The sequence below is a fragment of the Pelmatolapia mariae genome, linkage group LG22 (genome assembly GCF_036321145.2).
Source record: "Pelmatolapia mariae isolate MD_Pm_ZW linkage group LG22, Pm_UMD_F_2, whole genome shotgun sequence".
NCBI classification, from domain to species: Eukaryota; Metazoa; Chordata; class Actinopteri; order Cichliformes; family Cichlidae; genus Pelmatolapia; species Pelmatolapia mariae.
In genome coordinates, this window is record NC_086245.2 from 5037931 (window position 1) to 5060812 (window position 22882).

Consider the following 22882-nt stretch of genomic DNA (forward strand, 5'->3'; position numbering starts at 1 on the left):
AAAGCCTTTTTTCTTTCCAATAACTTTCAAACATCAGAAGTGGGTACAACGGGCCTATAGTTACCCAGCTTGTTGGGACGTTCTCCTGGAATTGTGACATCAAAATCCATCCACCTTTTTTGTTTTTATAAAACTATCAGACATCAGAAACTTATCTAAGACCTCTTCATTTATATCTTCTATCATAATAAAACATATTCAGTGTTTACCCTTTTAGCGTTTTCTTCTTTTAGGTAAACCCCTCTTTAGTGCTTCAGTAGTAACACGACCATCTTTCATCACTACTTTCTCCTCACAGCCTGCTTTTGTTTTGTTTTCGCTGCCTCCCTTCCCTTCATCAGTTAAACTATTGGAACAATCCACAGCAGCAAAACTATGTCATTCTCTCCTTACACCACATCCTCCCCACTACTGAAAACAGGATCCATTCAACACGTACCAGACTTCCTCTTTCCCTTTCCTGTACTTTTAGAAATGGAGCTTTCTGTTGACATGCTGAATTATTTTCCTGTTAAACGTTTCTGTGACAATAATGTCACTAAAATCAAAGTTATTTAGCACTTTCTTATTAATCTTTCCCCAGTGTGGTTTATCAAAAATTAACTTTCCTGCTGAACCTCTCAGGCCTGAGAGGTTATGTTCTTGTATATTGTGTAATCATCACTGACTGTAGTACTTTTCTATGATCATACCAGTCACACAGAGGTGCCAGGAAGCTGCACACAAACATAAGATCCGATGTGGATTCTTTGCTGGTATTTATATCTGTTAATCAGTTACATTTATCTTGTATTCCTGCCATTATTAATAAAAACACGGTGACTCCCATCCATTAACTCTTCCAACACCTGGGCTTTGAATTCGCTTTTGCATTTCCCCTTAATGTGCTTTGTGCACTGAAGTCTCCACACAACAGAGAGATCCTTTTGTTTACACCTATTTCCTCAAGCCAATTGGGCTCTAGTTTTCTGCATGTATTAAGACTTTTTCCTGCACATACTTTCACAACTACTAACTCCAGTTATGATCCAGTGCCTATTACCCTAAAACGGACCCCTCTTTAAAAAAGCTGACACAACCTTCCTTGTCCTGCCTCATACTGACTGCCTCATACCCATTTTTATTGAAAAGGCTTAAACCGTGACTCTTGGATTCAAAATGAGAAACATGGCTTCCAAGAATCCTATTTTCTCATTCTGACTGTAAATGAACTCCTTTTAAATCTGGACCATTGACAATCAAGCTTATAGAAATCTACTGAAATTTAACAATATTGTTATTAGTATCACTAAATCTTTGTCTTTCAGCAACTTTGCTGAAATAGAGCATAAATAGTGCAAGTAAAGTAAATCAGGCAATGACACAAACTTATGGAACAGAATGCTCCCTGAGTTTATAGGAAAGAGATCACTTTCACTTTGATTTTACCTTTTGTCCATTTATATAACAGACAGATCATTTTCCTTTAAGATCAAAGACTTGTGTGAGAGGAGTAACAGGAAAATAACATCACCATATACAAGGTAACTGGCTATGACTTGTACACACCAACAGTAACTGGCAGTGGATACAGTACACAAAGACCTGGAGCAAGGAGGATGATGGGGGAGTTTTCCCTCTTTTCATAACATGGGCATTGTTCACATAGTAAATATTTAAGGTTTGCAGCAGGATTTACCCGTTTTTTGTTTATCCATCTACAACTGTGCTGGTTCTGCATATTTTGTGATTCTCTCTCAGGTGTCTAACAGCTGTGAACGGGACAATGAGTGTGGAAACCTAAAAAACGGAAGGTTTTCCCAGAACAAATGAAAAATAATCCAAATAAACAAAAAACATAAAAAACTAAACAGATGGAAAAAATAGAGCTTTGTGAAACACTAATGATGAAGTCAGTCGGGTCTGAATCAGCGAGGCTTTGTGTTTTACTAAGAAAAAGATCATCTGTGTGTCCTCATTAGGATAGGGATCTGTATTGGTGTGCAGGATTGTAGCCTGTAGGTTATATTGTTAAATGGTATTTATGCATTTGCAGGGCTCTAGAGTGCGACCAATTTGGTCGCAAATGCGACCAAATTTTTCCGTGGTGCGACTAAAAAAAAACATTTGGTCGCACCTGTTTGGGTAACAAAAAAAAAATCTCTGCAACTCTCCGTGTGGTCAACAACAGACACACATTATGCCCCTATCGTGAACTAAACCAATCAGAGATAGTCAGGGGCGGGACCTCTCTGATTGGCCGTGGTCCAGTGGAAAGTGCAGGTAGAAGAGGGAGGTGAGTAGCTTTAATAAGGCGATATCAATTCATTAACGGATTCCACACAAAGACGTAAACACAGAGCGACCCGACGCATCAGAATCAGCTTTGTCTTTCTCGGCTTTCTCACCGGACGGCCCGCAGACGGACACGCTGTCGGAGCTTAGCGATTCTGATGCGTCGGGTCCGCGCTGTGTTTCCGTCTTTTTGCGCTGATTCTGAGCTGCAGGTTTTGTCTCTCCAACCAAAATTCGCCGAGCCAAAAAGAAGCAGCAAACTGCGCTTCACATTTGATCAATGTCGTCATGAATTCCCTCTGACTTTTGCTGTTTTGCTTCCACCACGATAAAAATTACACTTCCTACACAGCTCCCTGTGTGTACTTCAAGAACAGTTTCCCGTCTCAAATCTCTGTTTTCTGGATTATTCATTCGCTTATTACCCACCAGTCTACCGTTGTTTACAGCGCTGTCTTTTTCTTTTTTCATGTAAATGACCTCGGACAAGAAAGCCTAATTTCTGCTGTTTAATACTGAAGAAATTTAAACTCCTTAAAATTATGCAAAATTGCAGAATATTTTTAAGGTTATCTGCTATAAAAAGCTAGACCAGGAAAATCTCCTTCATGTTTTTCTGTGTTTTATTCTCAGTTACTATGACACAAAGGCATCTGCTGTGATGTTCACAATTCTGATGAAGTCTCACAAGTGTCAGTACTGATAAATGATCAGAATTATAATATTTCTGACTGTCTGAGGCTAAACTGAATCGAATCAGGACTTTGAGAACCGGAATCGAATGGATTATAGAAATCAGTGATGATATCCAGCCCTAGTGAGCAGCCTAGGCCTGAGAGAAGTGGATGTAGGTCTGGGTAATAAGAAAAGATGAAAAGAACTGTTGATAACTTTTGTGTTAAGGCCTGATCCGTCTGAAATTCATAGCCAGCTCTGACATGGTGCCATCAATCTTTGAATGCTGAAAAAGCAGCAGTGTATCCAGAAAACACACTTTATGCTGCAATAAATGCACTGCCCAAGTGTCCCCTCTCCCCACTGCCTTTCAGCAGCATGCAACAGCAAACAGGTCGTCAGAGGAGCCGAGATGATGATTAAGTTTAACATTTTCTACAATATTGACAAAGCACTTTAAGCACACGATTGTTAGTTAATAATTTAGAAATGAATATTGTCTGTATGGACTTCCCCCCAAAGAAGGTGCACATGTAAAACTGCGGTGTTAAGCGATGCAGTTGAAAAATTTGAGTGCGCCTAACTTTTGTGCCGGTACGCCTAACTTTTGTGCCGGTACGCCTAAATTTTTTAAGTTAGGCGTACTGGTGCGCCCATGTCAAAAAGTTAGTCTAGAGCCCTGATTTGAGTAATTATCCCAACACTGATCGCAAAAGAGGGGAAATACGTCCAATAAGCACAAACATTTGACTAAATAACATGCAATTAATTTCAGCTGAATCTCTCACCTTTCTTCTTCTTGTAAACAGCAGCAAAAACAGCAGCAACAAGGACGAGAGCAACAGAAACAACCACTGCAGCAGTGATGGTGATCATCATGTCCGAGGGTTCCTCTGATCAGTCAGAAATCATGTAGTTAAAATGTAAATCACATATTGGTGAGGAGAAGACGGCATAATTTCTATGTCAAGATCTATTGATGTGATCATACATGTAACACTATACAACACTCAGATACCATGATATATTGCAGTTAAGCAGAGCAGGCACACTAAAATTAGGTGGCTGACTTTTTAACCCTTTGACAGGAGTTCTGTGTATTCAGCTCCTCAATTATAAGGCCAAAAATGAAAAAAAAAAAGAAACACTCGCATTTTGAAATGTAAGTTCCAGTATCTTCGAAACAGTTTTCTCATAAGAATATTAACAACAGCCATTCACACTCACATTCACATCTATGGGCAAGTTAGAATCATCAATGAACCTGACCCCACTAACTGCATGTCTTTGGACTGTAACAGCCTGATAAGGAGGAGGAGAAGTAAATGGATGAATGGATGGATGTTATCAGCACCAACACTGGGCATATTTTAAATCAAAGAGACACAGTTATTATATACAAGTGCTGATTTTTTTTCTCCAACCCTAACAGGATCTCCATGAGTTATTCCTACAGGACAAAATACTGAATTACAGACAATCCACAGAAACAGGAAAAACAATAGATTAAATGAGCTTTTCTCACCATTTGTATTTTTTCCCTCCCCTGTTGGTTCTGATCACTGTTTCATTCAGCCTGGTGAGGATGACATCCTCACCCTCAGAGAGCTGAAACACACAGTCATATCTTCTCCAGTCTTCAGTTGTGACTGATGAAACATTCAGATTAACACTCATCTGGAAGGTCTCATCATTGTTGGGAGGATCTCTCCAGGATCTACGCCTTCATGAAGCTCCTCTCCATCTTTCCTCCAGAACATCATGGCTCTTTGAGGATAGCAACCTGTAACGTGGCAGGAGATATCAAGAAAATATCTCGAACTCCTTTTTTCTCTGTCCTGCCTGTGACCCTGAAAATCATGTCATCATGTCCCTGACATCACTTTAAAATGAGGCTACAAGTCCTGTCTGTGTGCAATCAGCTCCTTGTGTGCATTTATATTTGTCTCTTAGTGTAATGGTTGCCAGACTTATTCTGCAGCAGAGTGTAGCTTCTCTGCTGTTTATTCTGAGGAAAGTGATAATAACCAAAACTCTGTGTTAGTTTTGCTGTGTGTTAAAAGATATTTCTGCCTGAAGATGTTCCTGATCACAAACACTGTGGCAGCACAGCAGTGTGTGGACCCAGCTTCTTTCAGAGTTACTAAATAATGCATCCATCCATCCATCCATCCATCTTCTCCCCCTTTCCGGGGCCGGGTCGTGGGGGCAGTAGCCTAAGCAGAGAAGCCCAGACCTCCCTCACCCCAGCCAACTCCTCTACCTTGTCAGATGCCCGAACCACCTCAACTGGCTCCTTTCGATGTGGAGGAGCAGCAGCTCTACTCTGAGCCCCTCCCGGGGCATCATTAAATACAAAATCAGCCTAAATGTTTAGCAATTTTCTTTTTAAAAGATAACTGTTGTTAGGAATATAATGCAACATTAAATAAACATTTTGCATTCATGAAACTGCATCAGGTCATGTGATTCTACCTGTTCTCTGCAGGGAACTTTCCCCATTGTCCACACACATCTTCAGCCACTTTGGACAAATCTGAGTAAGGAAGATTGCTTTGTCTTTAATTCAAACTTTGTCAGCATCCCATCTCAGTTTGCTAATGTCAACCTCTGGTTTCAGTGCGATCCACGTCTGTGCCTTCAGATCAAATTCAAGAAAGTCCTCTCCGTTATAACCGTACTGTGTCAAGCCGGTCACTTCTCCTGTGTTTTCATCCCGTTCACAGCCAGATATTCTCTGTAAAATGTGGACACCTGAAGAGAGAAAGAAAAACAGAGACTGCAGTGAACTATATTAATATTGTGTGAGCCACTGGTATTATAACAAACGTGTGTGCTATGCTCATGATTCAAGTCCAATAATCAGATCATCATCATAATTTTTACTAGTATAAACTAAGTGGAACACTGCAGCTTTAAAGGTAGGTCTGATGTGAAGATCATAGGACAACGAGAACAAGATAACGGAGGACAAGATACAGAAACCGATTCAAACCAGGAGTCAAGTGATAGAACTTCAGATATAGGCAAGATGTCCAAAAAGCTGAAAGATGGCTAAATCTAAAATTCTAATACAAGGAGCACAAAATAGAGAATTGTACATCACTCAGTTTCGTTTAGCATATCCTATGATTTAAAATGATTTGAGCTAAGACATAACAGAAAATACTTCACCTTCAATTTGACTGAATTGTTGTTTCAACATAGAAATCTTTTCTCTGAAGAAGTTTGGCTGATCATTGAAACACATGTTAGTGTGCCACTCCTTCTGATCAGGGTTGGTTTCTAATATTTTCTTCGCCCAGTCCTGTTTTGGTTTTAATGTCTTGTTGTTGCTGTCACAGTATCCCACCTGGATGCCATTAAACACCACTACACCCATGAACTCTGGGATGTTTGGGACTCCAGAGGATCCAGTGACAAAATACTTCACTGACTGTTTATCTGTGTGATAAAATGTTTATGATATTAATAAATTAAAAAAATAAAAACATTATCAGATGTATGATTCATTCAGTATAATTCAGGTCACATGTTCTCATTTACTTTGAAGTAACAGTAACATTAGGACTGAGTGACGTTTTCATTTTTATATATCTCATCTGCTTTGAGTGTGTTTCTCACAGCAAAACTAAAAATTATAAAGAATAACAGACATATACTGAAAATGAACAAATCTTTTTTTTTTCCTTAATCATCGATGAGAATCAAATAGAGTTATACTGCAGAAATATTCCCTCCAGTTTTATATCCATATATTTCTATAACGTAAGAATTAAAATTCATTTAGTAAAGTTCAGGCCAAAACAGCTTTCAAGTACAACGAAGCCAAACACACTGCTCAAGGTCAGGTGAGAAATATTTTTCTTACCTGCAAGTAAATTACGACAGAAGAGAAGCAACAAACACAACTTCATCTTTTCTTTGTCTTTAATGTCACAATTATTATTATTTTTTGTAGCAAAAAAAATGAATCCCAAGTAAAAAAAAAAAAAAAAAAAAAGCGGCCGTCCATTACGTTTCCATACGTGTGAGCTGTGCGCCCTCTTTGCTCTGGAACTGCCACATTACACTGTAAAATCTAATTAGTTCCCAGAACTCAAAAAAATTATGGAAACTCGTTGCCTCAAAAAAATTGAGTAAAGCTTAGCTAAAAATGACCAAGTTAGGATAACTTATTTATTTTGAGTACTCTGTACAAGCTCATTTGTTCCCAGAACTCAAAAAAATTGGATCAAGTTTACGTAAGATGACCAAGTTAGGGCAACTTACTCATTTTGAGTACACTGTACAGCCTTGTTAGTTCCCAGAACTCAAAAAAATTATGGAAACTCATTGCCTCAAAAAAACTAAGTAAAGCTTACTTAAGATGACTGTTAGGACAACTTATACATTGCAAGTCTGCAGTATTAAGAATAACTTGATATTTCTGACTTTCTGACAATATTAATTGTTTACCTGCTGACAAACATTTCAAGTTCAACTAAATGAAAAAACAATTTGTGGTAACCTGAATATGATTAAAAATAATTAACAACAATTTTTGTAATGATGTTAAAATGAGCCCAACTTTTATTTTCAAACACAACAAAGTACAACAGCCAACATACTGGACACTGTTCTGCTGAACAACAAACAATTATATTGCCACCACTGTTATAATCTTACAATGAAACAAAGTCTCAGATGTAATTATTCTGAAAATAAGTTTAGGCCTACCACAAGTTTGTTTTGTGCTTACGTTACTTAAACAACACATTTGTTTTCCATTCCAACACAGGAGCTGGAATGTTGTAATATTTTAAGGATGGCTTGTTTCCAGTCCAGGCATTACTGCCTGAATGACTGTCATGGATCGAGGTGATTCAAATGTAGGTGCAGAAGAAAGTCTTTAACTTCCCTTAAGTACAGTGGCAGTGGATGTGGGTTGGAGATGCAATGAGCTTGAACCTGCAGGCGACCATCTTCACTGACCATCTGTGATGGAGGACTCATCTCTCCTGTTGTCCTGCAAGCAAACAATCATATTTTTGGAACATGAACTTAATTGCTTTCTTAAAACATTTTTTTCTGCATTTGGTATAAAACAGACTCCAATTTAGACAATCTCAGGCTCCCTCCCCACCGGAGAGGTGACATTCAATGTCCCAATTGTCAGTCTGGATAGCCCTGACCACCACCCAACATACAGTAATGTCATGAAAGCATCATTTTAAAAAGGGCTATGCAAACATGGCCAATAACTTTCATTCTAATGATGTGCAAAATGATTTTGGGCACAAAACAAATTTTGCTGTTCGAAAACTTGCAGACTTCACTATATACAGTGTAGACCCTCTAAACTAAGTTTGAAGAAATGCAGACCAAACTGTTGTTGTTTGTTTACTTACACAGCATGTCTTGTAGAATTAACTGGAGTCACAGCAACAGCATAGTGCAGTCATATCTCAAGTCTAATAACAGAAGACAGGAAAAGATCAGTAAAGAAACAACTTCCGCAAACCAAAGCACAAACAAAACAATAAGTAAAACAGGCTGATCTAAAGTATGATTAAAGTTCAGCCTGATTAATATAAATGTCACTGACAGTTGCTAATATATTGGAAAACCAAAAATACTTACCACTGAGTTGATGTCTTTCTGTCCAACAGCAGGAGTGCTGGTCCCTCAAAGACAGTAAGAAGCAAGCAGAGGGAGAAAAAACAGAACATATTTCAGAAACTGATTTGATCCTTAATGGCTGTGCAATCATTGTAACATACAGTTTGCTTATGTTGTTAAATAAAGGCTAGATTTGGCATTAATAGATGCCACAGATGTTCTAAAGCTGCCACAAAGCATAAAAAAATGGACGTCTCCGAAAACGTCGGAGCATTTTTGCAAATATGTGATGTCTTGATAAATCGAGCAGATATTTGAACTTTAAACAGCTACATTCTCGCCTGAAAATATCTTAAAAGTTTATTTTGTGACCCAGAAAAAGTAATAAGTTTTTCAGCGGCGCTCCTCCGCCACTGCCGCGCTTAAGTACGCACAGGCTCCGACAACCGTGGCCGACAAATGCGATCCTCCTTTTCCCCAGACTACCCTTTCTGGATCACAAAATAACCTTTTAAGATATTTTCAGGCGAGAATGTAGCTATGTAATGCTCAAATATCTACTTAATTTATCAAAATATCACATATTTGCAAAAGTGCTTCCACGTTTTCGGAGAGCTGTTATCCACCCCCCACACCTATCCCACCCCTAACGGCTGCACCTCCCAAAGAATTTTGTCTGGGCTCTTATCTCACTTATTTATTTCAAACGATCAACAGAAAATTTCACCGACATAGTTTTATGTAAGGTTTTTAAGGCTGTGGTGTTAATTTTTAAGTAACATGAGCCCAGCGGCAGCAGCAATGCTAGGCTAACACTAACTAGCTAGCAAGATTTTAAACCTGGTGCTAAACTAAGAGAAGCTACAAAATCAGTTTGAATAAGAGTAAACATTTACTCACCAAGTCAGTGTATCAGGTAAAGATCCACAGTAATGACAACAATAATATCTTGAGCTGAAGCTTCTCCAGGTTTGCTCAACATATTCCATAACAAATGCACCGTGAACATGCGGACTGATCCGCGAGGGAGGGGGACGGTAGTCACGTGGCATTTTCAAAACACATCTTTCATCCTTCCGCCCAGAGAAGCAAAACTTCCAGCTTACTTAGTTTTTGTAACCTCCAAAAGTTGAATCTGTTCATCTGGACGTAGCGTTTTGTGGGAGAAACGTTTCGTCACTCATCCAAGTGACTTCTGAGTGACGAAACGTTTCTCCCACAAAACGCTACGTCCAGATGAACAGATTCAACTTTTGTTGATTTACTTTCCTGGATGATTGAGAATGCATCAATTAGTTTTTCTAAGTTAAGACAACTCAAATTAATCGAGTTTATCAGCGTTTTTGCATAAAAAGTACTGGTAACTTATTTAAATTGAGTTCTAATAACAAATTGATAAAAATTGAGTTCAGCCTATTTAATATTTTTAATTAAACACAATATTACATTTTACAGTGAATAAGGTGTAAGTGGAAGAGCCAATCTTTCAGTACAGATCGCAGTAGGTGGATAACTCCGGACGCTGAACCGACCAATCATAGTCGAAGTGACGTGTAGTTGAATTTCGAGCAGGTGAACGTCAGGTTACGGCGTAGATCTAGGAAGTCAAAAACTTTGAAATATGTTTGTTATTTCCACTATTATAAATATTTTTTTAAAGTTTCTGTGTGTTTAACTTAAGTGGCTCTAACATCGTTCCTGATTTTTTCCACTTGAATATTTTCTGATCACCCAAAGGGCAAGTGTGGGAACGTCTTTTGGGAAGAGTCTTTTAGTAGAATTAGAGAATCGCAAATGCAATTAAAACAAAAACCTTCCTGGCTGAGGTAAAAATTTTCCACATGTAATGTAGATGTGGTCTTAACACACAAAATAAAAAAACAAAACAAAACAACTCATCAAGACAGTTTATAAAATAAAATTGTTTTCTGTAAACTCTTTGAAAAACTGTAGTTTGATTGCTGCCATGCAACATAAATTATTGTTATTTATTTTGAAATTATGGACCAAATCAAGTGTTAAGTGTTAAATCTTTTACATATTTTTTGCAAATTAATTAATAGGCTACTTCTTTCCAAAATATGTGACCGGCGTTGAGTAAAGTGTGATGTTATTCTAACTTATTTGCCACTGACATGTCACAGATTTTGCATAAAAAATATATTTATCTCTTTGCTTTAAATTATTGTCAAATTTTCAGCAGTTTTCAGAGTTTTTAAGTATTTTTCTCTTTTTGTTTGCTATTTTGACACAATGTGACACCTGACTCCACAGTGACACCTGCTGGCCACTGTTTTCACTGTCACATCTTGATGATATTCTATGAAACGATGCAAAAATCACGGCCGCTTATGATACTAGACCATCAAATATTAAAATTAAAGCATGTTTTGGAAAAATTCCCATACAAGGAAAGCAAAACTATTAAGACTGTTAAAGACAATGACTGTGAAAGAACGTTGCACTTTGTTAACATATGTGAGGCAGTTTCAGTTACTTAGTATTTCAATGCAGTAAATAATACACCAATTTATAAAATAAAATATAGAAATAAAATTCTGTTATGTTTATTGTGACAACCACACAGGTTTACAGCTGTTTTGCGGATGAGTTGGCTTGCTTTTAGCCAACCTTGCCCCCAGCCACACAGTAAAATTGCCTGTGTACATTTTACTCAAAAGAAATAAACTGTAACTCTAAAGAAGACAACGCTTGATCCCAGTCTAACTAGAGTAACGCTTACTAAGAGTTCAACTTTGAGACTTATTTAAGTTTTTATTTAGTATAAAATAAAAACAACTCTACCCTAGTTTTAATGTCTAGAACTGAATTTTATTTTTTACAGAACTGAATCTTACTCTATGCAGAATTATATAGAACTGGATTTTACTTTACTTCACTCACTATGTAACTGTATTACACTCATTACCTAGGAGTAGATGTCGTCCAGTTTGTTCTTCACACTGCCAAACAAAGCTATGCCATGTCTATAGGTTTTATTTTCAAAAGCATGTTTCTCTGATGGATAATGGATGGACCTCAGTGTCTCTTTAGAGTTTCTTTAGAAAACCTAACAATTCTTTGCCTTTTCCACAGCAAACAATGGTCAACAGAAAAGAGCAGTGTACAAATTCTAAAGAAACAGAAATATAACACCTCTTACTACATTCGTTCTACCATTAAAAAGGGATTATTTAGCCTGCAATATAAGTCCATCAGGAAATCATTTTATGAATCTTTCTAATAAATAGCAGAGTCAAAGAAACTATTAAGGGCTAAGTATTGTATTTTATTTTATTTTATTACTTTTTGTTGTTGCTGTTATTATAAGCCGTGTCTCCAGTCATGAAAAATATAGGAAAGAAACTATTGTGATGAAGGAGGTTATGTTTTTGACCTTCTCTGCTAAATATACAATTAAGAATATAAAGAAGCATGATTTTTTTTTTTTACTTGAATGACTGAACAACCCTTTGGATTATAAAACAAACAAAAACAAAACATAATATTGAAAATTACTTTCCATGCTCGTGTTTAAATGAATATCTGAATACTGTTTTCTGGGTCCTGTGTTTGTATATGTAGATTTGTTTCAGTTTCTTAAACAGTTCAGTAATGTTGTCAGTAACTGTCCAAAAGAATAAAACTTATTATTATTCGTTATACATTTTAAAAAACTACATAAAGAATACATAAAATTTCAACTTCTGTACTGAGAGTGTAACAACAACAAAGACTGTTAAAGTGTTCCCGAACCAGAAGCCATGGCTCAACACTGAGGTGAGAGCCCTACTAAGAGCACATGACAGCGCCTTAAAATCAGGAGACCAACAAGTCTACACAGAGGCACGCCAATCTCTGCTTAAAGGAATAAAAGAAGCCAAGCGCAAATACAAACAGCCCATCGAGGACACTTTAACACAAAGAACTCCAGAAATATGTGGCAGGGGATCAAGACACTCACTGGCTACAAAGACAGTCGCACACAAACAAACTCCCCGGACATCACCTTACCTGACACCCTAAACCAGTTCTTCGCTTGCTTCGACCAACAAAACAGGGACACCATCACCCATCCTCCCATTACAGAGAGGGATGATGCCCCCATCCAGCTGGAGCAGCATCCAGCTGGTAGAGTGCTCAAAGCATGTGCAGACCAACTAGCAGAGGTTTTCACCACCATCTTCAACCTCTCACTGCTACAGTCTGTAGTACCATCCTGCTTTAAGTCAACCACCATCGTTCCAGTGCCCAAGAAGAACAGTGAGCTGCTTGAATGACTACCATCCAGTTGCTTTAACACCCGTAAGTGCCAAATGTTTTGAGCATGTCACACATTAAAGCTGCCATCCCCGCAAACCTCGATCCATACCAGTCTGCATACAGGTTAAACAGGTCAACAGAGGACGCCATAATAACAGCTCTTCACACAACCCTCACACACCTGGACATTAGTAACACCTATGTAAGAATGCTGTTTGTGGACTTCAGCTCTGCCTTCAATACAGTTCAACCCCACAAACTGGTTAATGAACTAAGCAACTTGGGACTCAGCAGCTCACTGTGCACCTGGATATTGGACTTCCTGAGCAACAGACCCCAGAACGTCAGAATGGGACTGATCAGAATAAGACTGATCGACAACAATGATGATTCAGCCTACAGAGAGGAGGTTCAGCATCTGAAGCAATGGTGTGACGACAACAAACTACATTTGAACACAGCCAAGACCAAGGAGATGGTAATCGACTTCAGAAGAACAAAGCGATCTGAGCACTCTACCCTCTACATTGATGGGGAGGAGGTAGAAAGGGTAGAAAGCTTTAAGTTCCTCAGAGTCCACATCTCGGCTGACCTTACCTGGTCCACAAACATTTCCCACCAGGTAGGGAAAGCACAACAAAGGCTGTACTACTGTACTACTGTTAAAAATACTTTAGTAAAAGCTGACGTACTGATTTAACTTCTTTACTCAAGTACAAGTAAAAAAGTACCGTCTCTGAAATGTAATCAAAGTAAGAAAGCAAAAGCTCTTTGGAAGAGATTTCTATTTTTGTGCAAAGCTAACTGAGCATTGTGCTAATATTTACATTAAAATAATATCAGTAGATGGGAATACAGACTTTTTTTCATTCTAATTTTATTCAGCTTGGAAAAAGAAGCGAAATAAAAAATAATCTCTAGTTTCTGCCTATATTGTACAGGGTGACATTGCCTCTAAATGGGAGAATGAACAAAGAAGAAATTCAAGTGAGATTTAGCAGGTGGGGAATCCCTAAAATTGGTTGTAATGGCTCAGTGTGGGGAAAAGAATCACAACTCACAATAATTTCTATTGAGCGGGCCAGTAGATTTTCTTAATGTACAGGTGGTGATCAGCTGATCTGGCCTACTGCAGCTCTGAGGTTTACTGCTCTTTTTGGATCTGCACAACTTAATTAAATCATTACTTGCTATTCATCTCTCGCTCTCTTCCACAGCATGTCTTTTATCCCATCTTCCTCCCATCATACAACCCGTGGTCACGGCAGATGGCCGCCTGGTTCTGCTGGAGGTTGCTTCCTGTTAAAAGGGGAGCTTGTGCTTGCTCATAGGGGGTCGTATGATTGTTGGGTTTCTCTCTGTATTATTGTAGGGTTTACCTTACAATATAAAGCGCATTGAGGTGACTGTTGTTGTGATTTGGAGCTGTATAAATGAAATTGAATTGAATTGACTTCCTCTGGTGATTAATAACAAAATAGGATTGCCTTTTCATGTGTTATAAATAAATAAATAACTAATCACTCCCCTCAAATGTGTTAAAGCAAAAGTAACGAGACAGCTGTGATAGGCTCCATCTCCTTCTGACCCTGCTGGATAAACCGTTAAGAACATGGATGAATAGGTAATGAATATTTTTAAATCTGTGACAGACAGAAATGATCAATTTTCAGCAATTCCTGTAGTTGAATAAAACACATGTGACTACAGGTCAGTATCCAAAACAAGTCAGATTTTTGCCAGATTGTTTAATGTCTTTGGTCACTGAAGCAAACTTAATTTGATTTCTAAGACCAATGACTAAAACATCTGGCTTATCATTACTGAACCTTTAAACAGCCAACATTTGACATTAAAAACATGACCAAAAATATTGTCAAGGCAGCTGGGACTGATGAACTGAGTAGAGATATGTACCTGTGATGTATACAGAGGTCATACAATCATTGCAATTTTTGGGAGGTAAAACAAACTTTGTGTGGGGGTGGGGGGGGGGGGGGTGGGGGGGTTGTTTATTTTATTATTTTTTTTACATGTTTTAACATGATATAGAAAAGAACAATCAAGTTCCTTAGCACTGAAGACAGAAACTTGAGGAAAACAAGTTAAAATAGGCACCTGAAGAATATGCATATACTATGACAACACAGAAAGCTGCCATAGCAAATGCATGTTTGATAGGTGAAACATAATAAATTTGACCCACAATTGTTTGCTCTTAACTTGTTTAAATGGAGATGTGTACACATACTCTGTGGCGCTGTGCTCATTTATGTGGTCTGTCCATTTAGTCTCTCAGAGACTTCAGAGCTGTTGCCAGAAGCTGTAAAATCCAAAACATCCTGTTGTTAATCCTCACTGCACAAGTTTTTGCACAACTGTAAATACAAAACAACTGTAAATACTAGATGATTGTCTTAACATCTCTTAATATTTAATACTTTAGTATTTGTTATTTATTATTATTATTGTTGTTGTTATTCAATGATGGGGATGGCAATGTTAGAAGACATCTCTTTTCAGTAAAAAAACAAACAAATTTTCCACATAAGTTATCAGAGCATCCATTCTATATGTTTATCTATGGTAAGTATTTCAGTTAAAGAGTGCAGACACACTAAATTGATATTACTTTTTAACCCACTTAAAGAAGCTCTATCTTCCACTAAAGAACACCACTAAATGCATTACATACAAGGACTAAATTTGCTTTATTTTCTCTATCAGAATCTACATTAGCTATTTCAACAGTAAGTTATTTTTCTTGGAACCCGAACAAAAAACAAACAAACAAAACATACAAATCTCACATTAAAGACAATCGACATGATCATGATATGAAATTAATTACATGTGTTTCTCTCACCTTTCTTGTTGGTTCTGATCACTGCTGTATGAAGTTGGGTGACAATGCTGTCCTCAACACCAAAGAGCTGAAACACACAGTCACATCTTCTCCAGACCTCAGGTGTGACTGATGAAACATTCAGATCAACACTAATCTGGAAGGTCCATCATGGTTGGGAAAGATCTCTCTGTGGTCCACACCTCTATGGATCTCCTCTCCGTTTTTCCTCCAGAACATCGCGGCTCTGTCAGGGTAAAAACCTGTCGCGTGGCATCTGACTGGGGAGGAGGGAGTCTTCTGGAGAAGAGACACTGAGGGAAGTTCTGGGGAAAGGTGGGAAAGAGAGGGATGGAACAAATGCAGGTAGAGGGAATGAGAATGGATTGAAGAAGTAAAGATTCATTTCAATAGGGAGAAAAATAAACAATGAGAGTGAAACTAGTTTGTGTAACTGTTAGATGAAAATCATCACAGTAGCAATAGAAAACAGTTGTGGCTGGACCTGAAGCAAGTTCAAGTAAATCATTTCAACCACAGTTATTCATTTAAATGTAATGTGAATTTATCCAGTAGTTTTAAAACCACCAGCAGCCAACCTCACCAGCAGGTTGCATTAAAAGAAAAGTTGTAGAATTACCAAAAATCTTTGGTGTACACTGTCTAGAAGTACTACTAACTATGGTAATGCTAACTGTGGAACAATAGTACTACTAAATTATATTATATTAAAATTGGAAAGATTTTAAAAATTTCACTAAATAATTTGATCTAAGCTGAAATATATAACATACAAACGGTGGGAGGAGAACTATTTGAACAACTTGTCCTTGTTGAGGTTTAAGTTATTTAAGGCGATCAGGTTTTCAGCTTTTCTCTTTCCCTGTGTCTGATAAAAGAAAAAAAAAAGATTTGATATCTTGTCACAATGAGATAGTTCCCCAAAATATAAAATAAGTCTTAAGTTATGTTATTCATGTGATCATAAAATACAGCTGTAGTCAGGACATAACAAACCAATTTGTGATGCATTTTGGCCACCTGGGTGTGGAGCCCATGTACACAAGATGCCATAGGAGTCGAGTTTGACATGTACTGGGCGATGGTCAAGGCCAGAGACCCTAGTAGTCTTATCCTTATCCTGTCTACTTAGGCATGCTATTGGAACATGAAATGTTACCTCTCTGGTGGGGAATGATCCCAGGTTAGAGCATGAGGGTAAGAGATACCAGCAAGAAATAGCTGGGTTCACCTCAACTTACCTATATCACACATCTTGGGTGCTGGAACTAGCCTTCAAGAAAGGGGTAAAACTCTGTTCCAGTGTTGTTTCCCTGGGTGACAGGAGGGCATGGGTGGGTATTGTTGTATCCCCTTGGTATGTGAATATGCAGAATATGCAGGCAGTTCCTGGAGGATGAAGGAACTGATACAACTGACTGGCTCCATGCTCACCTGAAGCCAGTCATTTGAGACATTATGTCTCTGAGACATTATTGTTATCCAGCGTCTCATTAGCAGCATGCCCTGTGTTCCAAAGTCGGGGCCATAGATTAGGGCCCAGCTCTGAAGTTTGCCAAACTGACTGTCATCATTTTTCCGAGGTGTTTCTGAATTCAGAGTCAGCAATGTTGCATACCTTTATTGTACCTTTGTTTCTAACACAATACCCGGTCAGTAAAGGTATACCCAAAGTAAATCCATATTTGTGGATTATAGACATTTTTTTAAATTATAGATTATAATGAAAAATAGACATTTTGAAAAAAATAGAAATATAAAAGTTACAAAATTCACTGTCAGTTACATGGCCTAAACAACAAATTTAAAAAAAAGATTTTCTTAAGAAGGTTAAGAGCAGTAATGGATTAAATTTAACCAGTGAAAAAAATATTAAAATAACTGTGATGACCTCCATTAGTTATTGCCATAGTAAGAGTTATTCTTCAGGACAAAACATTCAAGCATCACATTAGCCAATCCACAATATCAGTAAATGAATCAAATGAGCTTCTCTCACCTCTGCCAGTCCTAAGTATGTTTTCTCTCCAGTTGGTTCTGATCTTTGTTTCATTCAGTTTGGTGACGATGACGTTCTCACCACTCAAGAAACACACACTCGTATCTCCAGCAGTCTTCAGGTCTGACTGATGAAACATTCAGATAAACATTCATTTGGAAGGTGCCATCATCGTTTGGGAGGATATCTCCTTTTTCCACACCATCATGAATCTCATCTCCATCTTTTCTCCAGAACATCACGCAGTGGCGGTCCTAGCCTGTTTGGCGCCCCGGGTGAACACGCCCTCTGGCGCCCCCCCCCCCCACACACACACACGCGCGCACGCACACACGCACACACACATATATGACCCTATATATGAAGAGAGAGAGAGTATGCATATTATGCAAACGGCTACCAAACAGACATCATAATTCGTCATACAATGAGAACAGGACAAATCAACAATTGACACTGACTAATTAATATTATATTATTGTATTTATTGTTTGGAGTTTAGTCTGTTACTGTTACTATTTTTACCATTTCTTCTTGGAGGAACTGTAACCCACATAATTTCCTTAGGGATTAAGAAAGTGTTCTGATTCTTAATGTTTTAGGATACATGACCTGCCATTATCCAATGACACATCTGCTTACCTGTATCTTTTGCTCGTTTCTCCTTGTAGGAGCCATAATTAAATGTATTGAATTTTAATGATCACTGGGTTTTCATTTGTTTGGTTGCTATGGTGATGTGTAACGGGAGTCACGTGGGTGCTAGCGGTGACATTAAGAGGGCGTTGTCAGTCTGTCTTTCACTGGTTTGATTTTGACAGAGAGGAGGGCTGGGTAGCCGTAGTTTTTGTTGACCGCAGCACAACGAGTTTCCCCTTGTTGCATTAGAGCCTGTGATGTTTTAAGAGTTTGAATCGCGAGCCGATCACATTGCTCTGTAAACTTTTCAAGCACTTTAATAAACAAGCAAGCAATTCCACCTCTCGCATTATTGCGTACAGTTGACAGCGCGTCAGGCAAATAGGCAGGCTCCATCCCCGGCCTCTAGCGACTGTGGAAGTCGCTACACTCCTCTTCTTTTCTCTTTTTTTAAACTTTAAAAACGGGTTGTGTGTGAGACTTTAAATCAACAAAATATAAAATATACATTTTAAATTGTTATTGATCCCTTTACCCCTGGTCCTAAAGTGTATATTTATTTTCTTACTCTTCTTATGTTTATTGTTTGTTTCCTTGCACTGCTGTAACTGAAGCCTCGTCGTCTCGTCTCTCTATATACTGGACTGTATGTAGCGGAGATGACAATAAAGTTTACTTTGACTTCAGCAGCGAGCCTGCATCGGTGCATCGACTGTATGACCTCGGTGCATCGGTGCAAATTATAAGTCTGTATCATAATGTCTGCTGTTTTCGTGTTGTTGGTTTGTTTTTATTTTGTTTTATTTTGCAAGTTGGTTATTAGATGCTGCTCCAGCCACCCAGAGAATCCCCCGCCGCCCCGCCCTCTCCTCCCTGTGCCGCAAGCAGCAGGCGCACCTCGCAAACGGAGGGCGCCCTTACTCCCAGCAAATGGGCGATAGAAAACCGATCGGTGCCTATGCCATTCCCAGTATGCGCTGGCATGATGTCGGGGCAGCATGAGTAGGAGCATTTTTTTTTTTTGCCGATGCCCGTGATGCCGCCCCCCACCACGATGCCGCCCCGGGCAACCGCCCGTGTCGCCCGTATCTAAAACCGCTACTGACATAACGGCTCTGTCAGGATAGAAACCTGCAGCGTGGCAGCTGACTGGAGAGGAGGGAGTTTTCTGGAGGAGCGATACTGAGGGAAGAACTGGACAGAGGGATGATGGGAAAGAGAGGGATTGAGAATGGATGAAAGAAATAAAGTCAATAAAGCAGAGAAGGAAATGAAACAAGAACAGAAAATTAAATAAGAACATATTGGGACATATAAGGCGAGCCATTCGAGCCAGTGTCCAGCTTTCTAGCAGCTGCATTATGACATACTTTTAAGCCAAATGTCACCAAACACAGTGATATATGGTCACTGGGTACCACATAAAGCTAAATGTTCAACTAAAGAAAGTACTAAATAAAAAGAATCATTAGTTCAGTTCATGTAAATGTTTTATTTCAACCAAAACAATTCATATAAAGTTCTCACCAGCACGTGAAGCTAAAAAAAAAAAAGGTTGGTAAATGAGCAACAACCATTAGAACTGCCTGGAAAACAATCATTTAAAAAAGTATAAATTAGGTCACAGAAATGCTCTTTGATTCTGTGTTTCTTTGGTTTACAAAAGCAAGGGCAAAGAAGTCTAAAACGCAGTTGTTAAAAATTGTTGTTATTATGCAAGTTTAAAAAAAATACTTACAAAATAAATAGAATGCAAAATGAAATAGCTATCTATTTGTATATATCCACAGCATTTGTTATAGCTGCAGTTTGTCTATGTGCTGGCATCCTTGTATTCCTTGTTTTCACTTCCTGTTTTATTTTGAAAATTACTGTTCTTGAGGGTTTGTTCATTTCTCTAACTTGTGCCTCTTGGTCTCCTTTGTCCTCCTGCCTGCGAACTAGAAATCAGTCTCAGTACAAGGAAGTTTAAGTTCAAAGCAAAGAGGAGAGGGGGAGGAGAGACGAGACAGGTCTCTTCTACTACTGTCTCTTCCTCTGAAAATTGTCACTTTCTTTCACCTTTGGTCCTTTTCCATCCTTTTTTGCAGCACCTGTGTGGACTTTGCTAAGTTACTCTGCTTGTTCTTATCAATTTTCAAAGCTCATGTTTTATTAATTCACTTCTCTTTGGTGTTTGGATTTTAGTCCTGTCTACTTTGAATCTCTGCTCATGCAAATAACCAATTATCTATTATGAATGTAGAACTGTGTAGAAAAAAGGATAAAGCTGCTATAGCAGGTGTCCATGGATTTAATGTATAACTATAAAGGTGCATGACATTATATTTTTTAATTTTTGAGCAAAAAGTGAACTTTTCAACTTTGCACTGAAATTTACACAAATTAAATTGTAAATTTTTGCGTTCCTCTGTATTGAAGGCAGCTGGAAGCACTGGCGAGCTCATGTTTCTCTTCTTATTCCCAGTGCAGAAGGCGATCACCTGGACTTGTTTGCTTATTTTTCATTACTTTGCTCCCAGGACTGATTAGGAAATTTAGATTTTTTTCTGTCATTTATAAATTTTGTTTGAAGATGTTACTGATGAAAATGTTAAACTGCAATTATCAATAAAATGTTGTTGCAGCTTAGCTTTGTGTGATTCCAGCCTTTAGAGCTACCTTCTGAATCAGTAAATAAAAATCAGCTTAAATGTTCTGTTATTTTAAATGCAATATAAAATAAACAAAGTGATTCTATGGAACTGTGACTTGTGCGATTCTACCTGTCCTGTGCAGGGATCTTTTCCCATTGTCCACATACATCTTCAGCCACTCTGCACAGATCTGAGTGAGAAAGTCTTTGTTCTTTATTGTTCTGATCCAATCAGCATCCCATTTCTGTTTGATCACGTCAGCCTCTGGTTTCAGTGCGATCAACATCAGTGTCTTCATGTCAAATTCAAGAAAGCCTTCTCCATTATAGCCATACTGCAACACTCTGGTCACACTGTCAGTGTTTTCATCTCATTCACATCCACTTATCCTCTGTTTGACGTGGACACCTGAGAGAAAAATAACAGAGATGGCAAAGAACGATGAAGAGTGTAAACTGCGTGCGGTTATTTTCAGAGGTTTATGTAATGTTCCTGATTCATGTCTTCAGGAACATAACTCTGAGTCTGTCAGTGTTTTAATAATAATAACATAATGCGTTTTATATTATTCAAGTGTCACAAACTGATTCAATGCAGGAGTCATCTGATAAATATTTCATCTCTTGCAAACACTGAAAAGCAGAAAAACTTAGTATATCCAAGTTTTTAAAGCAAAAAACAAACCTAGTTATTTTTAATAGATGAAGTATTGCAAAATGCACATTTTAAACCACTCAGTTTTGATCAAGTATATGATTTTTCAGGATTTGAGGTCAGGCGTAACAGAAAATACTGCACCTCCACTTTGGTTGAAACGCTGCTTCCATCTAAAAATCTGGCCTCTGAAGACATTTGGCTGATCCTCAAAACACTTCTGAGTGTACCACTCCAGCTGCTCAGGATTAGTTTGTAATATTTTCTTTGCGCAGTCCAGTTGTGGTTTTAATGTCTTATTGCTGCTGTCACAATAACCTGTCTGAATGCCGTCAACCACCATTACACCAATAAACTCCAGAACATTTGGGACTCCAGATGATCCACTGACGAAATATTTCAGTGAGTGTTTCACTGCAAGACAAAACAGTGTTTATAATATTAAGAACTCAGGCACAAAATATACAAACATTATCAGAAATATGATGCATTCATTATGACCCAGCTATAGGAGTATTCTCATTTACAGCAACTTTTATTTTAATAAAAACATGTAGGAACAGGACCAATCTCGCTAATCTGCTTTGCATGTGTCAAAAATCAACATCTATCCAAAGTAAGTGTGTCAATGAATTAAAAACTTTGTTTTAAAGCTGCTTTAACAGGTTACTTCTGACATGAAACTTTCAAGAATATATTCTAAATATGTACTTTTAAAGCTGTGTACGCCAAAACGTTTTTAAACACTTATGGAAAACTGGAACTGAAACTCAGTTCTGGTGTTGTGCCAAAAATGGCCTGATGCAAAAAACTGATTTCCAATGTTTCCGTGTGCTTTTTTTATGTGTAATATCTTTACGTTTGTTGGTAAATAGACTTCTGTGAACAGGGTTTACAAAGGGGTTACATATAAAATATATGAAATGACCTGTGTTTTAAGTACCTTAATAACTCTGTACAATTGTACTTACATTATAACCAATCCGGTCCTTTTTGTCCACTTAAAATATGTTTACGGAATTATTGTTATATTTGCTGCAATTTCTGCTGTCCTCTTCGTCAGGTTACTGTTAAAAAGACATTTTTTAATGTCAACGAGATTTTTTTTTTAACTGGATAAATAAAGTCTATATAAAAGTCACTGCCAAAAACTGATTGCGGCTTCTACTTATTCTTACAGGAATGTTGTCTGTGCCTCAAGATGACTTGACATCATTCATGAGGGATACATTTGTTTCACATATTATAGAGCAACAAGATATTTATAGTTTAAAT

At 38.0% G+C, this 22882-nt stretch overlaps 1 long non-coding RNA gene and 2 pseudogenes across 1 annotated transcript; all 3 read right to left on the reverse strand.

The window, feature by feature from the left end:
• Window positions 1-4470: 4470 nt before the first annotated feature.
• Window positions 4471-7017, reverse strand: LOC135932601 (major histocompatibility complex class I-related gene protein-like; annotated as a pseudogene).
• Window positions 7018-7918: 901 nt separating this feature from the next.
• Window positions 7919-8598, reverse strand: LOC135933504 (uncharacterized). The gene is made up of 3 exons (XR_010573774.1): window positions 8572-8598; window positions 8340-8402; window positions 7919-7957 (listed from the first exon to the last, which is right to left on the reverse strand). It is a non-coding gene; the product is annotated as an uncharacterized LOC135933504 (long non-coding RNA).
• A 5440-nt stretch (window positions 8599-14038) lies between these two features.
• On the reverse strand, window positions 14039-21950 carry LOC135932602 (major histocompatibility complex class I-related gene protein-like; annotated as a pseudogene).
• Window positions 21951-22882: the final 932 nt, after the last annotated feature.